The sequence below is a fragment of the Mustela nigripes genome, chromosome 3 (genome assembly GCF_022355385.1).
Source record: "Mustela nigripes isolate SB6536 chromosome 3, MUSNIG.SB6536, whole genome shotgun sequence".
Lineage (NCBI taxonomy): Eukaryota > Metazoa > Chordata > Mammalia > Carnivora > Mustelidae > Mustela > Mustela nigripes.
Window position 1 is genome coordinate 31,674,864 of NC_081559.1, and position 13,993 is coordinate 31,688,856.

The following is a 13,993-nucleotide window of genomic DNA, read 5'->3' on the forward strand; positions in this document are numbered from 1 at the left end:
TCCAGTGCTTACTCTTTATGGCCTTCAGTATCAACTCAGAAGAAATAAAAATCCTGAAGCTACAGTCACGGTTTTCCTTTACAGTACGGCAAAGAAACAACTGCCTGTATTTGCTGTTATCCTGGGCAGTGTGGTGGGCCCACGTTTCTCCTTCCACCTCTTCCTGATATGCATTTTTCACATAAGAGCATGGCTCTCACGAAGGCACGGTGTCAGAGGGCAGGGAGATTTTTCTATTCCACCAAATTAGCCCCCATTCTTTGTGTTAATACCTGAAATTGTTATAAAGGGACCATATTTCTGCTCCTTCATAATTAGAAAGGCAGCTAAAAATCAAAGCATCTCTTAAGTTCATACTGATATGCACCAACTTAACCGAGGTCAGATCCTCTCCTGAGAAGAAAAATGTTTCTCAAGGAACAGAGGAAACAGAGAAGAGCAAGAGGGCGAGTGGGGCGAACACCCGCGGCACAGACGGCCTGCAAGGGCTGCAGCACAGCGAGGCCAGGGGTCCTCGAACACTAGCTGCCACCTCACCTCTGGCCTGTCGGGCCTAGAATAACGCCTGGCAAGGAGATTCCTGACCCCCACCCCGCCTGCGCCTGCAGTTCTCAGAGTTGTTTCCAGGAGGGAGGAGACGACAGCTACGTCACCCTCGTGACCGAGAGCGCCGCTTTCTCAAACGGGTCAAGATGAGGCCAGAGTTATTCAACACCAGCGTAAAGCAAAGTAACTCCTCAAGATCCAAGTTCTCGATTGGGACCTTGACGAAGTTGATTTGTCCTTCTATCATTTATTTAAAAGCTTGGAACACTGAATGTCGATCTGTGGCATTCCTGCAATCAGTGATAACAGAAGACTAAGCTAAATGGCAGAAAGCAGTCTCTCTAAACAAAATCTGGGGAGAGAGAAAAGGTGCTGGCGGACGAAAGAAGCTCTGGAGAAGACAGATATCTAACGAACATATGATTATGGTTCGGCTTCCCCAGTGCCCCAAAGTGACAGTAAAATATGCATTTCTCATCTTTAAACAAAGCAGATTATGGGTTGATATTTAAAAATCAGCAAGCAGGGGCGCCTGGGTGGCTCAGCGGGGTAAGCCGCTGCCTTCAGCTCAGGTCATGATCCCAGGCTCCTGGCATTGAGTCCCGCATAGGGCTCTCTGCTCAGCGGGGAACCTGCTTCTCTACCTCTCCCTGCCACCACTCTGCCTGCTTGTGCGCTCTCTCTCTCTCTGGCAAATAAATAAATAAAATCTTCAAAAATAATAAATAAAAATCAGCAAGCTATTAAGGATCCCGGAGTCTTGCTTGCTAAAAAAAGGGAAGATGTTGGTCAGTGATTTTTAACAATCTTTTAATTTCCTAAGCCGTAACAGACAGTAAGCTATTAGCTACCGAACAGTGGGAGTTACTACATCAAACTATACCTTTGGTTCAACTAAGCAAAGAGGGAGCAAAACCGAGGCTGCGAGAAAGGTGCTGGCATCCAGTGGAATGACTTTGTTATTCTAAAAGGACAGAAGCAAAAAACCCAAACCAAACCAAACCAAAAATCAACAACCTCACAAATACATCACTCTAAACAAAGTCCTTGGGTGGGAAACTGGTTATTAAGTTGCAAAGTGCTCTGAAAGGATGATGGATACCAACATTTGCTCCAGCTCCAGGACAAACCGACCACATTCAGAGTCCTCTACTTTGATACAAACAATTACAAAATAAGGCCAACATATAAATACACCATCAGCTAAAGGTTTTATATACTTCCCAGTTACAGTACAGATGTTTCCTTTTGGAATATCTTTGAATCTTATCAATATATTACATGATTAAGGTCTCACCTCAATTTCTAATTATCTACCTTTACATATAAACAAGACATTTATTTTAATGCTGGAAAAGACCGCTAATGGACTAAGAGGGCTGGGCTGATTAAGGAGACTATCATGCCAACTTTGATTGTGCTTGCCAGTTTCTTAAAATAGTTCCCAAGAGTTGAACAATGGAAGTTTTATTTTCCTCAAATAGTCTGACCCATTCAGATATCCTCGTGTTTTCTTCTGTACCTGTTCACTCTAACAGAGGACTTCCAAAAATCATTCTATCTTTTAAAGATACCAAAGATAGAAGTTCAGATCTCTTCTATTCTTTCATGGATTCCAAAAAAGCATTTACCCTAAATTTAGGAAGGTAAGCAGTATCATTTAAAAAAAAGAAGAAGGGTGCCTGGGTGGCTCAGTGGGTTAAACCGCTGCCTTCGGCTCAGGTCATGATCTCAGGGTCCTGGGATCGAGTCCCACATCGGGCTCTCTGCTTCCCTTCCTCTCTCTCTGCCTGTCTCTCTGCCCACTTGTGATCTCTCTCTGTCAAATAAATAAATAAAATCTTTAAAAAAATAAAAATAAAAATAAAATAAAATAAAGAAGAAGAAAGCAAGCAAGCGAGCGGTAACTGGAAAACAGCATGTATCAAACTCTCCAAAGAATATGGAAAAAGAGAAAACTGGATCTATTCCTCAAATGTACTCAGGATAAATTACAAACAGGTAAGAGGTGTGAATGTAAAATAAAGAAACACTTAAGCACTAGAGGAAGCATGGGGAATTCCTCCCTCATCATGGAGTAGAAGAAACTTTAGGACTCAAAATCCATAGGCAATACAGAAAAAGCAAATTTTACTACATAAAAATCTACATGGCAAAAACCAAAAGAAATAAAAGATAATTTAAGAAGTTATAAAGAATGGTGTGATGTACATCACAAAGGGTTAATATCCCTAAACACATAAAAAAATTTTAAACAGAGAAGAAAAAGACCAAGATACCTGAAGAAAAAATAAGACACAGGAACAGGCAGCTCTCAGAAAAAGAAATAAAAATGTCCTAAAACACGAAAATATGTTTACTTGCTCATAAGAGAGCACCAATTAAAACTACAGTAGATACAATTTTCCTCCTGAAAGACTGTCCCCCAAATAGAGAAGTCTGACAAGTCTGTGAACACAGTTCAGGAAAAAAAGGTCCTCTCATCCAGTGCTGCTGGGTTTGTACAACGCCAGAACACAAGCCTTCTGGAGGAGTATTTGGCAGTATCGAACAAACATATGAATTTACCCTTTGTCCCAATAATCCCATACTTCTAGCAATCTGTCCCAAAGAAACACTAGCAAAAATACCAGATAACATATGCACAGGGCTAGTCACTGCGGCATTATTTGCAGCAGCAAAGACTGGAAAGACCCTAATTACGTCCATCGAAAGGGAACTAGCCAAATCAACTTGTGGCACTCCAAAGCAGCGCTCTGAAAAAAGAAAGCAGCAGATCTCCCTCCCTGTGTGGCTGCAGTGAGCTTCAGGTGCAGATTAAGTTTAAAAAAAAAAAAAAAACAAGGTACAGAAAAAACCTTATGTAAAGTTTTAACTCCCGAGTCAAAAACGTGGAGAATACACACACGCATTTTAAAAAAACTGTAAAAGGTAACTGAAAACTAATAAAAATCATAACCTATACAGGCAGTGAGGGAACCGCGTGATGGGAATAGAAATGGAAGCTAGAATTCTTGAAATACACTTCATTTTGTAAGCTATATCTTAAGTACAAAGAAAACTGAGGATAACATTTAATTTATTGTAATAATCATATGATCCATTTTTGAAAAACACGTAGCAGGATGACACCCAAAAAACAAATAATCAAGTCAAAAAATGGGCAGAAGACATTAACAGACACTTCTCCAAAGATGACATACAAATGGCTAACAGACACATGAAAAAATGTTCATCATCATTAGCCATCAGGGAAATTCAAATCAAAACCACACTGAGATACCACCTTAAACCAGTCAGAATGGCAAAAATACACAAGGCAAGAAACAACAAATGTTGGGAGAGGATGTGGAGAAAGGGGAACCTCTTACACTGCTGGTGGGAGTTCAAGTTGGTACAGCCACTTTGGAAACAGTATGGAAGTTCCTCAAAAAGTTAAAAATAGAGCTACCCTATGACCCAGGAATCGCACTACGAGGTATTTACCCTAAAGATACAGATGTAGTGATAAGAAGGGGCACAGGCACCCCAATGTTCATAGCAGCAAGGTCCACAACAGCCAAACTGTGGAAAGAGCCAAGATGCCCTTCAACAGATGAATGAGTAAAGATGTGGTCTATATATACAATGGAATATTACTCAGCCATCAGGATGAATATCCACCATTTGCCTTGACTTGGATGGAACTGGAGGGGATTATGCTAAGTATAATGAATCAAGCAGAGAAAGACAATTATCATATGGTTTCACTTATATGTGGAACATAAGGAATAACATGGAGGACATAAGAAGGAGGAAGGGAAAAATAAAAGGAGGGAAATCAGAGGGGTGACAACCCATGAGAAATTATGGACTCTGGGAAACAAACTGAGGGTTTCAGAGGGCTGGGTTAGCCCGGTGATGGGTATTAAGGAGGGCACATGTTGTAATGAACACTGGGTGTTATAAACAATGAATCATGGAACACGACATTAAAAATCAATGAAGTACCGTATGGTGACTAACATAATAAAAAAAAGAAAGAAAAACACATAGAATAAGCAAATAACATAAGCTCATTAGGAACCGAGATTTTCCATGTAAAGGAAAGAACTATAAATATAAAGCCAAGTATAAGTAAAAATCCTCTAATCCTAAATATAAATTGGAAATATCCATATGAACTCAATGTTTTCTCATTTAAAAGAGGACAAAAAAAAAAGCCACCACCACCAACAACAAAAAAAAACCCGATTTCCTCAGCTCTACACACCAAAGTCCTAGAAACAACTTCTTTAGTAGCAGTGTACAACTTCAGCACCCAGATGGCAATCTAAATTAGATTTCTCACTAAAAGGAACCAGGGCCACTTGGAGATACACCTGCTTCCAGGTCTGCCACCAAAAATACACAGGAGCCCAGAAATGTTTTCTATATTATCACCAGCTTTAGAAAAAGCCTCCTCCATGTCCTGTATACAACCATTTCCCCTTCTTCGTTTTAGTAAGAACATCCTGACAAAGGTTTCTCAAGACTTATAGTCTTTTCCCTTCTCTTCCAGAACTTTTCAGGCAGAAATCCCCACCCTAAGCACCGTCTGTCCCCCAGATCAGGAAAGAGAAAGTTCAGCAAGGAGCTTCAGAACCTAAGGGGCTGGGGAGGGTATGCACAGGTAAGCAGAGTGATGCAGAGGCAGAGTGATGAGCAGAGCAAACTTGCAAGGGGAAAGACGGAGTCAGGTTACAAACGGGGCACTGTTCAAGTAAATAAAGAACTTAGGAATAACAGAAGCCACGTTTTTCTCTGGTGAAGAGACAAACAAATATGGACCAAGAGAAAACTGGAATGAACCATGAAGGTCTACATGGAATGCAGGAACTGCTGTGGACTTACGGTCTTCACAATACTTACAAATAGAAGAAAATGTGTGTGTGCATGCACATAGGCATGCAAATAAATCTTACCCCTATGAGCAATAAACACACCCTAAATCTTGGCTTTTACACCAATCCCTAACAAATAGAATCAGGATGGAGAAATGGGGCAATGAAAAGTTCCAGATAAGCCTGAGAACATCTTCTTGTGCCCAAAGCAAGGGAAGGGTAATAAGTAACAGGAACATGTTAAAAGGACACAGAAGGGGCACCTGGGTGGCTCAGTCATTAAGCATCTGCCTTTGGCTCAGGTCATGATCCCAGGGACTGAGCCCTGCATCAGGCTCCCCGCTTGGCGGGAAGCCGGCTTCGCCTTTTCCCCCTGCTTGTGCTCCCTCTCTCTCTGTCAAATAAATAAAATCTTTAAGAAAAAAAAAAAAAAGGACACAGAAGCCAACTTGAAGGACACTCACTTGCCAAACTGGGGACAATGTGAGCATCACAAGAAATGGTTATAATGGATTAAAATATTGAATAAGAAATAATGAGTCCATACAGATATAGGTAGGAAGACACATTTGGAACAGGACACTTAAATAATTTCCAAGATCTCCCACATGGACGAAGGAACAACTTTACAGGATACCGTAGTCCCTACCACCTTAATGATGAAAGTGGACAGCATCAGATACGAAATAAATGGAGACTGGGTGCCACCTGAGAAGACAGCAGCATTTCTATATTTCTCCAAAGATGCCTAACCTGAATCTAACAGTGAGAAAACTACAGACAACCCAAAAATTGAGGAAGGCACTAACACGCTCACTCCAAAAATGAATAAATCTTAAAACAACAACTCTCTTCAGAGTCACTCCAATGGGAAGATGGACTGATGGTTGGACAGATCTTAAGAAGGAAATATCCTATCTAAATATATGCATACGTGTTTTGTTCTCTATCATAATATTTCCTGTTGTGGGAAATGCAACACCTTATTTCATTTTGTTCCTTTACCCTGACAAAATATTAGACATCACACATTATTTTAAGTGACTAATTGTGTTGAGTAATTTGAGTTTATCAGACTAAAAAGGGACTGCCATATTACATTAACTCCTATCATTAACTCTTTAATTATCAAAGAACTTAAGAAATGTAAATTCAATCAATGTTTTGGAAGATTTTCCCTTTTAAGTCAGTGTTAATGAAAAATATCCTTAATTTCCAGTACCCAGAAGTGTTAAGACACTGTTAGGTACCTGGTCTTCCTGAACAACTAGAACTGGAGGGCACCCAAGTCTTGGCATCTCACTGCTGACTTACAAGAAGCTGGATTCACAGCAATCGTTCTTCACAATGTGCCACTCCATGTGACAGGAGGCCTGTTGTTACTAGAATCTTAGATACTCTTAGCCAGGGCATGTAAAAGAATAGCAAGTGAAACTATGTAGTCAGGAGTGAGAATATCTAACCATCGTCAATACAGCATTCATGAACTTCCTGTTTCTCTACCACGGTGGGTTTCAAACTTCTTTTTTAAACAGGGATGCTTTGTTCAAATCTTACTTGGAAGTATATATACAAATGGTTTGTTGTTTCACAGCAGCCCAGGAGACACTGTAAAAGCCATTCCCACACAACACATTCCCTGGGAATGGCCCAGGTCTTCATCAGCTGTAAAAACGCACACTGGAACGAAATGCCAGTGATTACCAACAAGGCGTAAGTGCGTCCACGAGAGGAATATCCATGAAGGTGCCTGGACTGAACACTCCGTATGTGGACAGGAGAGTGAGCCATCGAAATTGTGCTCAAAAGTCAGAAATAAAAAGACACAGCAACTAAGAGAAAGAACAAATGATTTTACTAAGAATTTTAAGATGACTTAGAAGACTACTTCCATCAAGATGGAAACTTGATTCCATCACCTTAGAGCGGGACAGCACTCAATTCTCCCAAGGAGTTCAGGCAGGTAGAAATTAAACTATAACTTGTAAGTCAGGATTGGTTCTATCCTTGAGAAAAGAAAACTCTGAATACCAGTGGCTTAAAGAACACAGAAGTTTGCATCAAAGGCAGAGTTAAGTGCTCTGGGGAAATAGGCCTTTATTCTGAACGCCCACGTTCCGCTGACTACTCCACATTAAACCCACCTAGGGATTCATTCAGTGTGTCCCGCTGCTTTTCTACCCACCCATCCATCCATCCTTTTAACCTTCTGGATTGGCCACTGAGAGGGCTGAGATTTAGTCAGCCAGAACGCATCCTTCCCTAGGAATTCACCGGACGGTGTTTATAACCAACACACGGCAGCACACCCACGTGCCAAAACCAGCCGCCACCGAAGTCGGACCAATGTGCAAATCTGTGACCTGAGGAAAGTAAAGCTGTCTTATACGTGAGATGAAAATGGAGTCGTCCAAGTTACTTCCCAAATCCTCTAATTCTCAGCATCTGGGCACTTGAAATAAGCTAAAAATGAACTTCTTTGTATTGGGGCCATGACCTTTTCCACAGAAGAGCAGAAGCCAGGTTCTAGCCTGGAAGCAGGAAAGAGAGGAGTACAAGGTGGCAAAGACTTTTTGCCCACTACAAACAGCTGGACTGCAGCAACTCTGAAGAACGCACGCATTCACCGCACCAGGCTCAATACTAGGTCTTGGGGGCAGAAAAGGAGGGGTGAAGAAATCTTATAAATTACAATGGTTTGTGGCCCTCCAAAGCCGAATCCAACTCAACCATCTCACTCCTCAGTATTCAGTTCCTCTCACTGGGTTGTCCTGGGCATCAAAGGAGCAGCACTGACATGGGAGAGAAAGCAAGTGTACACAAGACCAGTCAGTACGACACAGCCACAGCGACAGACGGCTGTGATTCTGTGGCTGAAGACTTGCCACAGCTCATGAAGCCATGTGCAGGGGTGGCCCGCACACGCGCAGAGGCTGCTGTCAGCTGCCTTAAAGATGATGTTCATGTCTGACTCCAAGAGCTTCTGTGCATGGCTCAGGCTTTGAGAAAAAGAAAGTTTCTAATTCAAAAAGTTATTCAACACGTCATTAATTACATCATGTGCCAAAAAGAAGAAACACTGACAATAGCCAACTACTAGCTAGTTATTTCTTCTCAAGGAAAAGTTAAATTCACTAATGATTAAGAAATTAATTTCAGTTATTTTACTTCTGAAAAAAAGGTTTTAAATGACAAAATGTGATTAATTGGCTTGTATATAATTTGACACACTATTATTTGTATAAGTAAATATACCTGAAAAGTTATTCAATAGACACAAACTTTCATTTAGAACTTCAGCTATTTTTAACCTTCAATTTTAAGAAGGTTCATACTTATTCCTTTTATGTATGAAGGGCAGCTCTACATGGAAGTACGTAATATGCAGGGGCAAATAGAAAAAGGTCTAAGAAGGTTCGCTAGAGGAGAGACAATAAGAGCAAGCTGAGAAACGGGACAACATCTATCAGATGGACAATGGAGCAGAGTCATCCAAGTGGAGGGTCCAACACACCAGTCTGCTGAGTTCTGGAACATCAAGTAAGTCCCCTCCGCCCCCCACCGCACAAAGTGAAAAGAGTACCAGTGCAGGGAACTTCGTCTGGCCCATGTAAGAGAAGGAGGCAAAAACACTCCAAACCACGGGGCTAAGTGAACTGCATGCTAATGGCTAGAGCGTCAGCATCGTGGCCCCTGGTACAGGGCTGCTCCTGCGTGGGGATCATGGCTGCTGTGACACCGGCTCCAGCTCTTTAATCCCTTCCAAGAAGGTAACAAAAGCTGTATTTGAAGGCTTGCCTCAAACACAAAAAAGAGAAGCAGAGGAAAGAAGAACTGTTTTTACACAGAGTAATAAGGTCAGAAAGCTCAAACACATCTAAACCTTTTTTCTTTTAAGCCTGATGCCTTAAGAATGATGCCTCTGTTGGCAACTAGTGTGGACACATCATATGGATCCCACTTCTACTGGTGTCCAGAACAATTATGTAAATCAAACCATAAACGGAACACCTCCACTTCAACAGTTGTTCAACAGACCTGCTGTATTTCCAAGCTCAAGTTACACTAAAAACCAGTGTGAAGACTAGAAAAACCTCAGTTTCACCTGTATTTTTTTAGCATCTGAAATCCTTTACAGGTGTCCTAAAAAAGGAAAAGGTCATGACCTACAGGTCAAGTCGATGATCATTAGGTGTTACTGTAACAGAAGGTCTCTAAAGAAGCACCAGCAGCACATATGGTGCAGGATTAAATGTGTGTATTCCTTACACTGTCATTATTCATTTCACAAGATGAATTCTGAGCAGCATGAAAACTAGAATGGTCAAAACTAAAATCTGTAAAACCTGTCTCTTAGGAGTCTTATCTCAAGTTAAACTGAAGTGTTTTGGAGAACTGTAAATAAAACAAACAACTCGGTAAAAAAGTTAAAAAGGGGAAAAAATAAAAACTAAAGTCAATGCAGCCAACTACACACAAAAGCCCACCACCTCCTACAAGAAATTATTTTTGCCACTGATTTGCCCAGCAACCATGTAACTGTCCTAAACACAAAAACACTGAGATTTTTTTTTCTTGCCCAAAAGTGGTTTCTGAAAAAGATAAATGCATTCTGACATACATAATTTAGTTTGCAACAAACCACAAAAGGGAAGAAGCTTTGGGGTGGGGGAGAAAAGGCAATATATATGCTGCAATAATCTGATCAAATGCCACTAAAACACTGAGCAAACCCTTCTGAAACCCTCAAAGGGCTCTACAGTCCACTAAAACGTTAAAGGTACTCCCTCCCCCATTAACTGCCCTTATTCTATCACCAACTCCATATTCTGTCTCATGCTACGTTAAGTGCACAGGTGCTCAGCAAGGAAAACTCTAAAGCTAAGCGACATGGCTTCTAAGTCCAGCTGTAGCCGCGAGCCCTGCGTGCTCCTGCACAGAACCCTCAGGCTGTAGCGAGCGGCTACCTAAGGTTACCGGGGCACCTGGGTGGCTTAGTGGGTTAGGGCCTCTGCCTTCGGCTCAGGTCATGATCTCAAGGTCCTGGGATCAAGCCCCACATCGAGCTCTCTGCTCAGTGGGGAGCCTGCTTCCTCCTCCTTCTCTCTGCCTACTTGTGATCTGTCAAATAAATATATAAAAATCTTTAAAAAATAAAAAATAAAAAAACAAAATAAACATGGTTACCCTCTGATGTCAACAGAACACCTTGGGATCAATGCAATGATCAATCAAATGAGCTTCCGGATTTCTCTCACAATGGACAGGGCCACATTTCTCAAAGGGGAATCAAATTCTATGCACTTATCACCACCAAACAGTACAGCACAAAGGGAAGTCCATGGTATTCAATAGAAAACACAGAAGAAATCAAGTGTAACTGCCGAAGAACTGACACTAGCAGGGATCTCTGGCAAACAGACTTAGCTCAATTATAAATGCAAAGCCACCAGGGACTTTTAATTATTAAAAAGGAAACCATATGCCAGAGTAACAGAAGACAACTCAGTAATCAAGAATGGTAGGAAATGGTAACTCTTAATCCATTTCTATTCTTTAGGATACTTTCAAGACCTTTTCTTTGCAGAAAAAGCTATATACAAAATAATAGTAAATCAGTGGAAATGATGTAGCTAAACACGCTCCAACTATCAAATTCCTATATTTACATTTTTACTTAGGAGATATGTACATATATCTATATGATCTATATAATATATATGTGAGATTTTAGATGAATACCAGCTTTACTCCTGACTTATTCTGACAAACCACTTACTTTAAGTGTTGACTTCTTTAACCATAAAAAAGTCCATGTTTGTCATTAATCAAAATAGACTTAGAAATGCCTACTAGAAATGAGGAATTATTATTTAGAATGACAGTAATTCTCTTTGGTTTGATGGCTCTTACAGAAAGCGCTTAGAAAAAAAGATGTGGCCAAAGCTGGTGATAAGGACACTAGAAGTAAATACCCTGTTTTATTTACCCAGAATAGCCAGTTTAGATATACTGAAATACGTACTGGTCCAGGCCACCCATATATATAAAGAAGTTGTACCATAGCTTTTTAAATTATATAAATCTAGGAGATTTCATAGGACATCAAAACTTTAAAATATTAGAATATTCTACTATGAAACCCTAAGTAAATTCAAAAAGAAAATAGACTATTGACTCTGTTCTCATACTAAATCAAAACCATAGTAACAACTTGGTCTAAAAAACTGAACAGAAAGATTTGCAACCACATGAAATGGTTACAATTTATGAATGCATTTTCTAATTAAAAAAAACAAAACACAACTCCAAACCAAAACAGAATCTACATATTAGGGAAATTAAGTGAGAAGCATTACATATTTTAGCAACAAAATAATAAAGGATTTAAATACTGCGACAGGTTTAGAATTACAAAAATCTGAAGATCAATATGTACTAGCTGTTATTATAAAAGTTCCAAGCAGCACATACCATGAAATTTTCCAAATGCTAAGTGCTACAGCTTCTACCTTTCAGAAGTTCCTTGAATCAGTCTTCTCCTTGGAATGGCTATGCCTAGTACTGAAGTTCAAGTCCACACCCTCACTACTACAATTCAGTGTCTACTCTATCACAGTATACACACTGCAATACGTTCCAACCATCCTCTCTACCCCTACTCTCTATGCCACCCAACCTCCATATTGCTGCCAGATTAATCCCTTGGACTCACATATCTAAGTCATATCACTTACTTGCTTAAAAAAAAAAAAAAAAAGCCTTCAGTATTTTTCTCCTAATTAGCTAAAATCCCTTATTCTAGCATCCAGGATGCTAAATATAGTCCTAAGCTTACTCCTCATCATATAGGCAAACCAAACTGCACCAGGCCCCATATGCCATCGTATTTGTCTTTCCTCATGCAGCCTGCTTTGCTTGCTCTGTCTCCACCTACTTCTTCCTTCAAATGCCCATCTGACTGCCCAGAAGCTCATTAATGCTCTCCCAGATGCCCTCAGTTGCACTACTTCCCTCTTTGGAAACCTTAAGGCACTTATCATACGGAGCAGTGTGGTACGAAAGTCGGTTTGTTGTGCTCCCCACTGCCCTCCGCAGGCGCCTGGACAGCAAGGCCTGTCTTCATCTTGGTCTTCCTGAAAGCTGCCTCATTAACTAGGATCTCAGATTCTTCTAAGAAATAAATGTCTAAGGAGCTTACTAAAGCTAGAGGGGCATAATATGAAGATGTTGGTTTGTGGTTTACAGAAACATCATTAATATAAAAGTTATACCTAAAAGTATCCTGTCCAAAAGATGTGGTTTGTACACACACACACACACACACACACACACACACACACACAGGAATATTACGCAGCCATCAAAAAATGAAATCTTGCCAATTATAACAACGTGGATGGAACTAGACAGTATGATGCTAAGTGAAAGAAGTCAGAGAAAGACAAATATCTTATGATCTCACTGATATGTGAAATTTAAGAAACTAGGCATAGGATCATAGGGGAAAGAGAAAAAAAATGAAGTAAAACGAAACCAGAGAGGGAGACAAACCGTAAGAGATTCTTAATTTTAGGAAATAAACTGAGGATTGCTGGAGTAGAGGGGTTAGGGGGATGGGGTAAGTGGATAGTGGACATTTGGGAGGGTTTGTGTAGTAATGAACACTGGGTATTACATAAGACTGAAGAATCGCAGACCTGTACCCCACATTATGTTAATTTGAAAAAGATTTTAAAGTATCTTATCCATAATCAATTATGGATTATTTTATCATTTATCAATTATTTTACCATTTCAGCTCTTTGCAACCTTTGAAGAAAAAGAAAATTATATCTCATATACATGGCATAATCTGTTTCAGAGCTGACTTTTATCCGGTTAATCTGTTTATGAAGTGAAGATGCTAAGACTTCAGAAGGTGAAGATGAGTCACATCAGCTTTCAGGCTGCTATTCATTTGGAGGACTGTATCTTAATACAGAATTCTAGAAGAGCAAACTCATGAAGGAGTAAGTAAAGGCACTGTGAAGGTAGGCAACTTGGTGCTGTGGGAGGGCCACTGGGTGGCAGGAGCCCTCAGTTCTCCAGCTGACACACAGTCCAGCTCACTCGACTTGTCCGGTCCTGGTTCCTTCACCTGTCAAACCGGGAACGGGACTTGCTGAACTCCCAGATCCCGCTCTACCACTGCCGAGGTTAGAAGGGTAACACAGGTTTCAGTAGGTGATTGTTAATGAGAGATGTAGAAGAACAGTAACTCCCTGTCATATTTAATCTCTCAAACTTCATTAAAAAATAATAAATAACCTCACACATCTTCAACCTAAAAAAGGCCCATGTGTTTTAGGATTATTGCATTTTCAGAGAAGTCTTCAAATAAAAACAAAACATTAAAACAAACCAACAATAAAAAATAATCTATGAGGACTAAGAAAAATAAATATAAGAAAAACAAAAACAGGTCTTCCGACAAACCTCACACCACTATATGTAGCTGCCAAATAACACTTTAAAAAAAAAAAGAATGTTGTGTCATAAGTTTAAGAGGCCAAATAATGATGAAAAATTGTCAGGTAAGCAGT

At 40.2% G+C, this 13,993-nt stretch overlaps 1 protein-coding gene across 2 annotated transcripts in view; it reads right to left on the reverse strand.

Annotated features, from left to right (window-relative positions):
- Nucleotides 1-13,993, reverse strand: part of FARSB (phenylalanyl-tRNA synthetase subunit beta) — a 70,864-nt gene that overhangs the window by 8,344 nt on the left and 48,527 nt on the right. The window lies entirely within an intron of this gene.